Source organism: Lissotriton helveticus, chromosome 1_2 (genome assembly GCF_964261635.1).
Source record: "Lissotriton helveticus chromosome 1_2, aLisHel1.1, whole genome shotgun sequence".
Taxonomy (NCBI): Eukaryota; Metazoa; Chordata; class Amphibia; order Caudata; family Salamandridae; genus Lissotriton; species Lissotriton helveticus.
The window spans coordinates 95,323,640-95,337,415 of NC_136058.1; positions in this window are offsets into that span (position 1 = coordinate 95,323,640).

Consider the following 13,776-nt stretch of genomic DNA (forward strand, 5'->3'; position numbering starts at 1 on the left):
CACAGAGATAGGGGAACCTAAAGAGGATCAACTACGGGGATTGTCACCCCAAAGTACCTTCATGGCACCTACAACTCACAAAACTTTGGATATCTTTGAAAATGTAGTAAAAATGGAAATATCCAAATTGTTTTCCCTTATTATAATACTAAATAATGTGAATGTACATTATGATATCCTTGTTTTATTATATTATTTTGCTTTGAAATATCTGATAGGTATATGTAGATCTTGCAGATTGTTTTGATATTTCATCTAGGTTTTGAACTCCGTTTGATATGTTTTACATTTAAGTGAACTCTACTCTATGTAGTCCTTTTTCTCTTCTTTCACTCGTCACTCTTTGCAACTTTCAAGATGGCCCCCATTCAGGTTTAAATATAGTCCTTCCTCACTGTTCTTTAGTCACACGACCAAACCTTGACGATAGGAGAAGCCGGCCGTGTTGTTCTCCAGAAAGTTCAGTTTATATGTTTAGGCATTTGTCTTATATCACTTTGTAAACTTCGTATAAACTCTATATAGCTTCAGCTTTATGAAACGAACTATGGCACAGATCGTAATTATACACATTCGCGAGTCCGTAATTTGAACACACTGCCGCTACCATTTATCTTGATGGCTTCACGAGAACTTAACTTAGTGCTTTCAGCACATTTGAATACCACGTTACTCGAACAAAACCGATGCACTGAAACTATGGCACATCGTAATCGGCACACAAAATTTTTTAGTCGTTACCTTCATAGATCGCAGGCACGAAAATATCACCTTCTGTACACTTAATCACCAGGATCAGAATTTAACATTCACACTATTGCATGATTGATATTATGGGCTAGATTGAGATGATTCCGTTTGTATTGATTCGATGGTATTTCACGAAGTCATTCTGTTTGAACACATGGTGCCCAGCATTGATTAGAATTCACGAACCGGTTCACATTTTATTTAATACATCGCGTTATTTTGGTACCTATCACTGATCACATTAGATCATTTTGGCCGTAAGATTCACATGAATATTACGTCCTTGAAAGATTTTTTGTCTCCTCATGTATTTAAAGCATCAATTTATTTACAGACCTCAGTTCCCTGATGAAGGCTACTTGCTAGCTGAAATGCATTGGAAAAAAGGCTGGAGACTGTTGTTATAATGCTATTGGCATTAAAAGGAAATGAATAATTGAGTGAAATTAACTCCTAAAACAAAAGGAAATAAAAGAATCCTGGAAGAAACTGATGTAGTATCTTCATTTAGTATAACTTACAACCCCAGGAGGGGACACTGCAGTGACCAGGGGACGTTCCCCAATCAGGGGCACGCTTGGATACAATTGGATTATAGTACTCTACGGAGAGTATACTCTGGAGCACGCAACAACTTATAAAGTACATTGAATCAGGAGTGCGAGTGTATATAACTATTTTCACTTTGTGCAGGTGACCCATCATTGTGCCAGGCGCCCAAGTACTATGTATGAAATGCGGCACAGTGCAATGCGGCCAGCTGGCCCCTCTCCTCCAGTCAGGCGTATGCTAGCCAGGAATCTTCGTTCAGGCGGCACCAAGAGAAATGAATCAGTCAATCAGGAACTTATATAGGGTGGCTACTCACACTTGAGAGTCTCAAGGCGCTGGGGCTGGGGAAGGGGTGCTGCTGGTCGGACTGGGTGGAGGATCATTCGAAGAGCCAGGTCTTGAGGTCCTTCCTAAATTGGGTCAGTGACACGGATTGCCTGAGGTGCAGGGGCAGGGTGTTCCAGGTCTTGGCGATGAGGTAGGAAAATGACCTTCCTCCTGTGGATCATGGGGACAGAGGCGAGGGCTAGTTGGGAGGATCCATATTGTCTGGTGCGTATGTGGAATGTGAGGTGGTGGTTCAGGTATGCTGGTCCATCATCATGTAGAGCTTTGTAGGAGTGAGTGAGGAGTTTGAAAGTGACTCTCTTGTTGACTGGGAGACAGTGGATTTGCCGGAGGTGTGCCTGATGTGGCTGCGGCGGGGCATGTCAAGGACCAGTCTGGCTGCGGCGTTTTAGACATTCTTTAGTTTCTTAAGCTGTTTCTTGGTAACGCTGGTTTAGAGTGCGTTGCCGTAGTCGAGTCAGTTGGTGATGAGTGCATGGGTGACCGTCTTTCTGGATTCTGTGGGGATCCATGTGAATGTCTTTCAAAGCAGGCAGAGCATGTGGAAGCAGGCTGAGGAAACTACGTCGATTTAGTGGTTCATAGATTGTAATGAGTCCAGTATGATGCAGAGATTGCGTGCGTGGTTTGTAGGGGTGGTGGGAGATGAAAGAGGGGCTGGCCACCAGAATTCATCCCAGGCTGAAGGGGTGGGCCCCAGGATGAGTATTTCGGTCTTGTCCGAGTTGAGCTTGAGGCAGTTGTCTTTCATCCTGGTAGCAACGACCTTCATTCCACCGTGGAAGTTGGTTCTGGCGTTGGTGGGTTCATTGGTGAGGGAGAGGACCAGCTGGGTGTCATTGGCGTAGGAGAAGATGTTGAGTCCGTGGCTTCTGACCATGGCTCTGAGTGGGCCATGTAGACGTTGAAGAGGGTGGGGCTCAGGAAGGAACCCTGGAGTACTCCACAGCGGATCTCTGTGAGTTCTGAGAGGAACGGTGGTTGTCTGACTTGCTGAGTCCGGCCGGTGAGGAAGGAGTGGATCCAAGCCTTGTCGCAGATCCGGCCTTGTGGATTCTTTGTGGTATCCTGCTGCTCAGCCAGAATCACTGCCTAATGGAATGTTAGTGTTTGGAATGTGTGTGTGTGTTGGGTGAAGGGCTGAGCAGCAGGGAAGCTGCTCCTGGTGGGGCTCCTACTAAGAATCTGATTTTACCTCTCTGTATCTAACTTACCACCTCAATAAATCTACTTGGTAAACTACCTGGCTTGGAGCGTCCTTTCTTCAATACTACATTTTGGTACCAGGAGTGCTGAATTTCTTCAGCCTGAAGAAGCAATCATCCCACGCTCAAGGAAAAGGACTCTCTCCAAATGTAAAAACTACGCATTTTAAAATTTACTGGCTGCCCGAGCCCCACCAGTGACCTTCCACCAGTCGCCCACAACGTTTCTGTTCCAGTTCCTTTCTGCTTGCTACCTACCTGCTGTCTACTGCTTGCTTGCCTTTACTGCTGTCCTGGAGCACTGTTCTGCTACCTACCAGTTCCTGGCTTTGGAGTGTTTTTCCAATGCGTGTAACCTGCCTTGAACTGTACTGGACCTGCTGTGTCTCTGCTGTTCCTATCCTGGTTTGCTGCACCTGCTTTAGGAGTCATGTTGCTCTACTCCAATTTCAGCGTGAACTGTCTTTCATAGATTATGCCACTGCTCTACAGTAGCATCATACCAGCCCTACCGGCCCTGCTTTACCGTGTCTAACTTCTGGCCCCCATCGGCACATGCTGTCATCCACATTAAACCCAGTCTTGTACATCTTTGAGGAAATACTGTATTTTGTTGTGTGCAGCATCGGTGAGGCGCATTTTTTTAGTGTGCTGTGAGTCTGTCGAGACTTTGCTTTTACATTTCGTTGCTGCGCCATTAAAAAAACAAGCATTGGCATAGCCGATAGGTCTTGCCTTTGGGACCTTATAACTGTTTAGATATGCAGCACAATATCCTTGGTGCAACAACATCAACAGTTGCATTGTTAAACACTTATAAGGTCCCAAAGGTGAGACCTATTGGTTATGCCAATGCTTGTTTTTGTTGCAGAGTAGAGGGGCACGGAGAGAGAGTGACTCTGGGCCAACTGACTATAGCATGGAAGTCTCAGAAATCGGCACAGATATAAGGGTGAGTATCAGCATGTCATTAAGTGAAATCAGTGACGCACTTAGTGACTCGCTCTTAAAACATCACGTGTGCTTTTGTCGTGAATAAAGTGCTGTATCTTCGAAAAAACGTTGTAGCTCTTGACGTCGATATCAAAAATATTGTCTGCATGTGCCCTAAATTTCGTGTGCAAAAATGTCCCCTTTGGCATAGATTTTATATTATTAACTCTAATGAGCAGATATTTTGGTAAACAATATTTATGATAGAGGATATTCTGAGTATGCTATAAGAGTTATATTCGGTAACTGGTAGTGAGTTACTCGGGCTCAACTTGAGGAGCTCTTGACGCCAGACAACCTGACCGCCGGTACCTGCACAGGCCGAGGGTACAAACACAAGGGGCGTGACCCTCTCGAGGTTCAGGCCCAGCCTGGTAATCAATCACCTGTGTGCTGGACGCGTTTGTACCGAGCGCGAGCCCGGGCTTATGAGGCCTTGCACCTGCAGTCCACATAACAGTAAGCACAATATTTACATATTTCAGGGCGGGGCGAGTAGGTACTGGATATAAAGGCTTTGAGAGAAATTCAGTTTCGTTTAAAGGCAGTTTGGTTTCAGGTGCAGTGTTGGGAGTCAGTTATCAGAGATGTCCTGCAGAAGAGCTAAAGTGTGTTTTTAGGCGAGGGGTGGGGGTCCTGGGGAGGGGCGGGAGGAGAAGGAGTTTGTGAATTGATTACGGGTGGGTTTTCTTTTTTTGCCTGTGGAGTATTTCACATTCATATTGTGTGTTATCAACATTCATTTTGGAATCCTAAGTATGAATATCGCCTCCCATTCTGTTTTTGCTCTGGCCTGGTAAGCCACTTTTGAGGTGAAAGGGTCACAGAGCTGTCTTCCGTGTCAGTGTGGTGCCATGTTTGAGACACAATTCTATGTTGTTGCATTATCTTGGCCCAGAAGAGGCTTGAACATGTTTGACAATGCCTAATTTAAAATGATAATGCAAATAGAGAGGCTTTAAACATGAGGAATCTGAAGAAATCTGAACACATGTTAGAATCCCCTGGCGAAAGGGATGTCGGAACGACGGGAAGTGCGTTGGCTACGGAGTACATCACAGCATTACATAGTTTTACAGTAGCATGTAGGCAAATGGTGTGCGATGTGCGCACACCATGACGAGAGAGGAAAGCCAGATGGCGCCTCTGCTCGTCATTGTACAATATCAGAATCTGACCAATTCACAAAAACTGGCACTATAAGATCTGTCTCAGGATGAGGCCATCACACTGAAACCCGCTGATAAGGGGGGGTGCCATAGTTATCATGGATACTACGGCATATAGATCAGAGTGCCCACGACAATTGGACGACAGCAGATCGTACAAAATATTGAACATGGATCCCACTAAACGCCTCTCAGAAGAAATCAAGAAAATGGTGGATGAAGGAAAAGAAAATCATTGGATCACGGACCATGAAGCGTCCTATTTGGTAGCATCCTTTCCCACTATTCCGTACTTTTATGTATTACCCAAAATACATAAAGAGAAACGTCCCCCTCCTGGGAGGCCTATAATTGCAGGAATTGAGTCATTTCTTGAACCCTTATCCACTTTTGTGGATTTCTTTTTGAGACCAATGGTATCCAACATGCCAACGTTTTTGTTAGATACAAAAGATCTACTTCATCATCTTACAGAGATTCCATTTGCTAGAGACCAAGATTTCTTGGTATCTATTGATGTCGAGTCCCTGTATACGTGTATACCTCAAGATGAGACTTTAGCAACTATACAACTGATGCTGGAAGAACACTTGACAGAAAGCATAACACCGGTGCAATTCATTATGTCTTGCGCCCACAAAGTCATGAAAGAAAACATTTTACGTTTGAGGATACCTTGTATCTACAAATCTCGGGCACATCAATGGGCAATGTTTGTGCGCCGAGCCTGGCCAACCTGTACGTCCACCAGTTTGAACAGACATCGATACTACAAGAATGCAACCCATTCTACAGACACATTCGTGTCTGGAAACACTACATAGATGACATCTTTGTGGCATGGAGGGGTGACATTGAGACAATAAAGGCCTTCCACTCATGGATCACTGAGAGAAATAAATACTTACGCTTCACCTTGGAATTCTCAAAAGAAAGCCTTGCTTTCCTTGATGTCCGGATCTTCCTTGAGGATGATGGACTAGCTACAGAGCTATACAAGAAGCCTTTGGCTTGCAACTCTCTACTACCTTATCAGAGCTACCACCCCAAAGCCCTCCGGGAAAATTTGCCCTTTGAGCAAATTTCTCAGAATAAGGCGAAACTGCTCAACAATGGAGAAATACAACGAACATGCAAAAACGCTGACAAATGATTTGAAGGTAACCTCATCGGATTGCTGAGCATTGCTGGAGGCTCACGAGACTTTTTGCCTGACACCGGATTCACCACCAACGACTTGCCGGACCCGCTGTGCGGGTCCCGCTGCGCCTAAGGACACCCTGTGGGGCGTTGAAGGGGAGCCCTATATCCCAAAACTTCCTTGTTTACCGGCAGGGCTGCGAGCAGCCTAGCAGGGACTCCATTGTCCAGGAGTCCCTGCGTGCTACACCTGTGGCCGCTCTCCCTGCCGGCAACGCCCCCTGCCCTGCCCTACTTTACAGGGCAGAGCACCCGCTGCGCGGGAGCGTGCGGGAGCGACCGGGGCGAAGACCGGGCAAAGAGCGGGCCGTTTGAGGCCGTTCGAGTACGGCAGAGTCCGGCCCGGGCCCACCCCCCCTGGCCGTTAGGAAGCACCTAAGGTAGGCGGTCCACCTTACCTTACAATCTCTTGCTTCTTGGTACTGTGGGGACGGACTAAAAGTAACTGTGTGGATTTGTATTCCACCTACATCCCACAATGCCCTTAAGGTCAGGTAAAGAACGCACAGTTCAAATCCAAACTACTAAGGGAGTCGTATCAGGCCCACTTGACGCTTTCATCACACGGGCCACGGGGATATTGGAGAAGGAAATTGCCATGGTTGAAAAAAGACTCTCGCTTGACCTTATTAGTGGTAAGCGATCATCGCTGGGTGGATTAGCCACCATCACCAGCCCCGTAGCACATGCCGCTTTTAATTGTGTCCAAACTTCTTCCACGGATGCCATCGTCCATTTGGAAAGTGTGGGGGAGAGCCCAACTGTTCGTATTTTGGAGGAAGATGCGTACAGCATGGATGACTCACAAGCTAGCCAGGGGGATGACCTACAGACTAGCGGGGGACTTGACCCTAGTCAGATATCTGGTTACTTACCCCTTAACGCCTCTAACATCGTTGCAACCATAGATCCCCCAAGCATAGACGGTACTTCTAGAAAGAGAAAACAAGACTCAAGATTTTCGGGGGGGAGAGAACGTAAGATCCCAAAAACAAAAGATATTACAGACAAAGTGAGCCTGGGCCCTGAGCATCTTTTAGACACACAAATTCCCCCTGTATTTTCTAATGTGTTGTGCCCCTCCCTCACCACCTTGGGCTCTTCGAACCCCTGCCCTATGTGCCTTAACAGCGATGAAATCCTGTTAGTAAAAATGGAGGCCATGTTTAAAACCTTATTACTACCCGTCCTGGAGCGGACAAGGTTAATGACCTCGAAAATAGACAGCATGGAGGCAGTAGTTAACTCAAACCAGGCCATGTTACAAAAACTAACTGGCACTAGTCATATAGGAGTTAGCAAAACACAATCAGCCCCGAAGATCTCAGGCACAAGTAATATCCCTGTGGCCATCCTTGCCCATAACAAAACACCAGGGTTAGACACCAATATGACCATAGGGGGTGGGAAGCCAAAAGCTACATCCTCTAAGTCACCCGCGAGTACCTTAATACAGGCATCTAATATGAAGGTTACTGATAAACACAACTCTTCTAGGCCTCAAAGTACTAGGCCACCCCTACAAGTAAAACCCAATCCTGCCCCCCCCGTCTCCCACCACACGGAGATATAACTGGCCAGCACAGTAACACTAACCAAAGGGTGGGGTGGCATAGAAGGTTTACCACTCCCCGCGCCGATCTTCCGGTCGAAGCAATACGACATACAATAGTTTTAACAGGTGTTGCTCCATTAAAACCTGGCAGTAAGGAGTCGTATGGGGACCTCCGTAATAAAGTGATTTTCTGGTTAAATAAAAACCGACCCCTACCCCCCTCCTCACCCACTGAAATTTTATTTGTAAGGAGAGTGGACTGGGTGGGCCATGGCACTAAGGATTTGGAGGGAGACTGTATCTTGATCTCGTTTAAGGACCCATGGGTGGTAGATACCATTCGAAGAGAAGCTAGGTTTGCTAGACAGGGGGATGTCCAAACACTGGGCCTATCGTATTTTTATCCTCATAGGCAAAGACCCATTCAACCATATTCCAACTTTGGCCAGCCCCCAGTTACAAGATACCCTTTGGAAATAACTCCCCTTGACCGCCAACGCCCATTCTTTTTCAACCACTTTGGCCCCCTCTCCGACCTTGAGGCCATAGATTGACTTTATACAACATCCTGTGAGTCTTCCCCCGCTGAAGTAGTTGGTCATGAGCCGATAAGGTGGAGTAGGGAGAACCCGCACCTAATCGTTAATCTAGATGCAGTTAGGGGAGGTCTAGCCACAAGGGAGTCTATTTTACCAGCAACCAAACCCGATTCAGAGGTTATGACGAGTGGGGATTCTATGGATAATCTTAGGCTCATGGAGAACAGGAGGGTTAGAGGGTGCAATCAGGTACTTACTGCAGTCTCTACTTTACAACACTCCCCTGCGGTTTCTGTCTTAGACAACTTGAAAATACTATCCTGGAATATCGCAGGGATTATGGCCCGCATGCTTTCTGAAGATTGGATGGAGTTTGTGGACAAATTTGACATTATACTACTCCAAGAAACCTGGGCATCTGAACCAGTCTTCAAGCTGGGCTATGTTAATTTCTTTAAACCCGCGATTAAAGGGGGCAAAGGGCATGCCTCAGGTGGCTTATTGACATGGGTGAAGCAGTCAATGGGTCTTTATCCAATAGAGCTACCTGTCCAGAACCCGGATCTCCTTATAATTAAACTGAGCAAGGCTACCCAACGGGATTTGCTTATTTTCAACATATATGCTAGGGGTATGCCCGGTGGCCGTAGCCCCCCGTTGTTGAATGTCATAGATCACAAGCTTGCTGAAATGGGTAGTGGGAATGTTACCCTCCTAGCAGGAGATTTAAACTGCACCATTGAGCCATTGTATGACATAGGGGACAGTTGGGGTTCGGCCGAGGATGCTGCTTGGGACATTCCTGATTTGATGGTTGATAAACCGGTTAAAGCGACCGAGGCGGCAGTGAACTGGATGGCTCTTTGTCTAAATAGGGGACTCCGGGCTTGCAATGGCCGCACAAGATCGGACAAAGGAGCCAACTGTACTTTTGACAATGGCCTAAGGCGTAGCCGCATTGACTATGTTCTGTTAAAATTGGAATACTGGCCCCTACTAGTGGATATGGTAGTAATTCAGCACCCAGAAAGTGACCATAACCCCCTGCCGATCCTATTGACATTGCCAGATATAAAGAGACTAGTGGAGCCCACCATTTCACAAACAGGGGATGTTTTGCTAACTAATGATAGGAGGAGGTTGAAATGGTCCAGGGTTGTGGAGGATGAAACCTTATGGGTCAATGTTAACACAGTGGCTAATAATGTGTGCAATGAAATGTTAAAAATTGACCTGTCGGGAGGAAGTCCGGAATTGGCAAATAATGTTATTAATCTCCACACTAGCTGTTTCGACCATCTAAAGTCCCTACTCTCTCTCCCTTGTCGGAGTGCTCCCACCAAAGCCAACTCCCACCACCAGAAATGGTATAACAAAAAATGCAGGGAGGCCCATTCAGATCTCATTAAAACTATCAAATCTCGTGATATGGGCGCAGTTAAAGTGGCTAGGTTACGTTATAGAAAAACCTAGTGGGAATCTAAACGGGAGTGGGAGGACAGGTTCTAGTCGGATCTTTTGGATGCCTCCACTTCGAACAATCCGAAAAAGTTCTGGGATTTAGTCAAGTGGGGGAAGGATCCTGTCTCGTGCACCCCGGCAAATCATGTACCTCCGGAAGAGTGGGTAACTTTCTATTCTGCCCAATTCAGAGCTGAAAATCCCAATCCTTTACAAATCGTGGGAAAGGCACCCCCGTTACACACCCTCGGGGAGAAACCTATTTTTTCAGAATCAGAGGCCGAGCTGGCTCTGGGCTTGACCTTGCGAGGGAAAGCTCCTGGCATGGATCTCATCCCAGCGGACCTGTTTAAATCAAACTCAGCCGTGTGGCTCCCCTATATAAACACGATTGCTAACTCATTAGCTAAAGGAGCTAGTATCCCAAAATCATGGAAGGGAGCCGAGATAATTCCAATATTTAAAAAAGGCGACAGGTCCAATCCAGGGAATTACCGCCCGATCAGTCTCATTGATTCCATACAAAAAATCATCGCCCGTATGGTCTTGGGACGGGTTCAGGGCTGGATTGAGTCTGAGGTCATATTATCTCCTATGCAGGCGGGCTTCAGATCAGGTACAAGTACCATTGACCAGGTGTTCAGACTTTGTCTGATCTACTGGAAAGTGGTCTTGCTCGGTGGCGGTACCATCTTTGCTGCCTTCATTGACCTGAAGTCCGCCTTCGACCTAGTGCCAAGGGACAAACTGTGGGGAGTTATGAGAAATCTGGGTTGTCCATCAGAACTACTTGACCTCATAATCAAACTCCATGAGGATAATTATGCGAGGGTGAGGTGGGGAGGCCAGGGACAAGTGACGGAAACATTTCCCGTAACTAGAGGTGTCCGTCAGGGGTGCGTCCTGGCACCAACACTCTTCCTCCTATTCATTGATCAAGTGGTGAAATTTTTTATGGATACCCCCACTGATGCCCCAATGTTGGCTGGGATGAGATTCCCAATGCTCATCTTCGCCGATGACACCCTACTCCTCTCTAGAACACGTAGCGGCCTGCAGCGGGCACTGGACCGCTTTGAGGAGTTTTGCGCCATTAACAACCTTGCGGTGAACGTGGGCAAAACAAAGTTCATGGTTTTCTCGAGAAACCATCCTGTTCGGAGCTCTGTGAGCTTGAATGGAGTTAACCTTGAGCAAGTCGAGACCATGACTTACCTGGGGGTCACCCTCGACAGCCGCTTGAGATGGAAAGACCAAATTGGCGTACAACATCTTAAGCTAGCACGGTTAACTGGCTGTCTAATAAAAGAGCAAAAGAGATCCATCACTAAGCGGGTTATCCCTGCCCTCAAGATCTATGACGCCAAAATCAGTACTGCAATTTTATATGGCGCAGATCTTTGGGGCTATATGGATCTCCTAAATCTCTTTAAAACCCAATGCAAGTTCCTACGGAACCTGGTAGGTCTACCACAGTCGTCTCCATCAATTCCCCTCTGTTTGGATCTGGGGTGCCTCCCGATCAATGAGATGGCTAGATTTAGATTGGTGGCCCTGTGGAGGCGAATATGGACCTCTCCTGATTTGTCCCTATTCGCGAAAGAACTAGCAGAAGTCAGGTCAATTGGTGGTTCTGGAAAAATCCCATGGCTCCAGGCTGTAAAAAACATCCTGGTAGATATGGGATTAGAACAACTCTGGACAGCTCCCTCCTCCAATGCCTTTCCCTCCAAACAAGAGTTTAAAGCTTTGTATTGGGCGTCTCTTCGTCAAAATCGAGTTTCGATTTCCAGCCTTACCAGCCTCACGGGCCGGTTTCTTACTTTCAAGCTAGACCTGTCCCGTGAATCTTACTGGGATGTTATTAACAAACCGCTGGACAAGAAACTCTACCACCAGTTCAGGGTAGGTGCTTTGCCTTTGAATACTTTTGTAAATAAATGGTCCACGGGTGCATCAGATCTCTGTAAAGGCTGCCCGGGTCAGAAGGAATCAGAGGGCCACTTTCTTTTTGCCTGCCCCAGTTATTTGGCGCCGCGAAACAAATGGTTAAAACCACTGTTTCAGCGTCTACCATTTAGAAAATCTGCAGATGCCTTTTGGGCACTAAAGACTAACACCTCTGAGGTCTTTGTAGTGAGCCTAGCCAAATATCTGGGGTGGGCTTGGATTATCAGGTCAAAACACATGTCAAAGTTATAAGAGCCCCCCAATATTACCTCATAAGGTGAAATATTCAGTTTACTGCATAAACATCCGATTGTACTGTTTGCACTTTTGCACCTAATGTATGAAATGGTGTCCTATTGATTGTCATGGTTCGCTATGAAATTATTAACCTTTTTGTTTTAATCAGGTTTCTCACCTTAGATGTTTAATATTCTTTTTTTAACTTCCTTATAATCAACTCTTTTAAGGATTATTACCGTTTGGTCTACTTGGCTTACTTTATTTGTATGTAGCCCTTGTTTACTAATGTTTTGTATTCTTCTCCCTTTTTTTTGTTGAACTTACTGTTTTTATAAATGTATTATAATGTGTCTTTTCTGATTTATCTAATCGAAATAAAGACTTGAAACCTGAACCTGAACCTGATTTGAAGGTAAAAAATTACCCTATATCAACAATACGTAAATCTCATAAGAGAGCAGCGAACAACAACCGAGAAGCTCTGATAGAAATTCAAGCTCCGAAAGAGAAGAATTCTAGATTGACCTTTGTCAATACTTTTTCCGGTTACTCCAATCTAATCAAGAAAAGTATCAATCGCCATTGGAAGATACTCAACTCAGGAAATGAGAAACTCCCAGTCCCTATGGTTGCTTACAAGAGAAGCGCCAACATTAGAGGCAGGTTGGTCCACACCCGTCCAAGAGAAAAAAAGAAGAATGATGGTCCCACAGCTTTGTGGAATTTACCTTCCGTGAGGGGCCACTTTCTGTGTGGCATGTGTGCAGTGTGTCCCCAAACCAAAAAAATTACTTAATTCGACATAGGTACAGAGAGACCATGGACACTGTCAAAACACACGAATTGAAACAGCGATAAACTCATTTATTTGATTTGGTGCCTGTGCAAGCTCTGCTATGTCGGGATGACATCACGCAAAATCAAAATAAGAATTTCAGAACACAAGAGTACCATTCGGTGCAAAAAGAGAGCAACTAAATTGACAAATTATTTTCTTGATAAACAGCACGCAGAAACTGATTTACGTTGGGTGGTGTTAGAACAACTATGGATACCATCACACATTACGGACATTTCTAAATTTCTGTTCCATCGTGAACAACGCTGGGTGTTCAGGCTAAAAAGCTATACAAATGGGTTAAATGATGAGATACCTTGGTTGTCTTTACATTAAGTAACCAGTGGGATGATAGTTGTATTGATACAATAGACTATCTGCACGTAAGTATAATACAGGCAGGGAAACTCTCATTTATGTCTGTACTTTACACAACTAGCTAGAACCTGATGAGATTGGTCGCCGTAATTTAACCACGTAGGATTCCTATAGGTAGCAGCAGCACGGTTGAAAGCACGCACTTGGGAGGTGGAGCAATACTGCTCCTCTGCACATCTGCGTACTAATATGCTATGTGCCACATATGGGTTTCTATATAATCTATATAACTTATCAAGGGACCTTCTCTCCTATTAACATCACACTGTGGAAAGGTCCGTTATGAGACCCATGAGTCTACACTCCCTTAGACACCACTTTGTTGAGAGGTGATGTTGGAATTGCCTTGAGGCACTTGGCATGGAAGACCTCCACTTGTTTGCCACTGTTGTTGGAGAGTAAGGAGATGAAAAATGTGGTTTATTTGCCCCATTCCCGCTTAAAATGTAGCGGGGTGCGGGTTTATTGCAGCTATACTCAAATAGCTATGACACATAGCTTAGTGTAATGTTATGATCTTTTACAACATTGAAGAGTAGTGTCCCCCTTCTCACGCATGCGCTAGAGACACACCAACAGCATGCGGATACACTCGCTC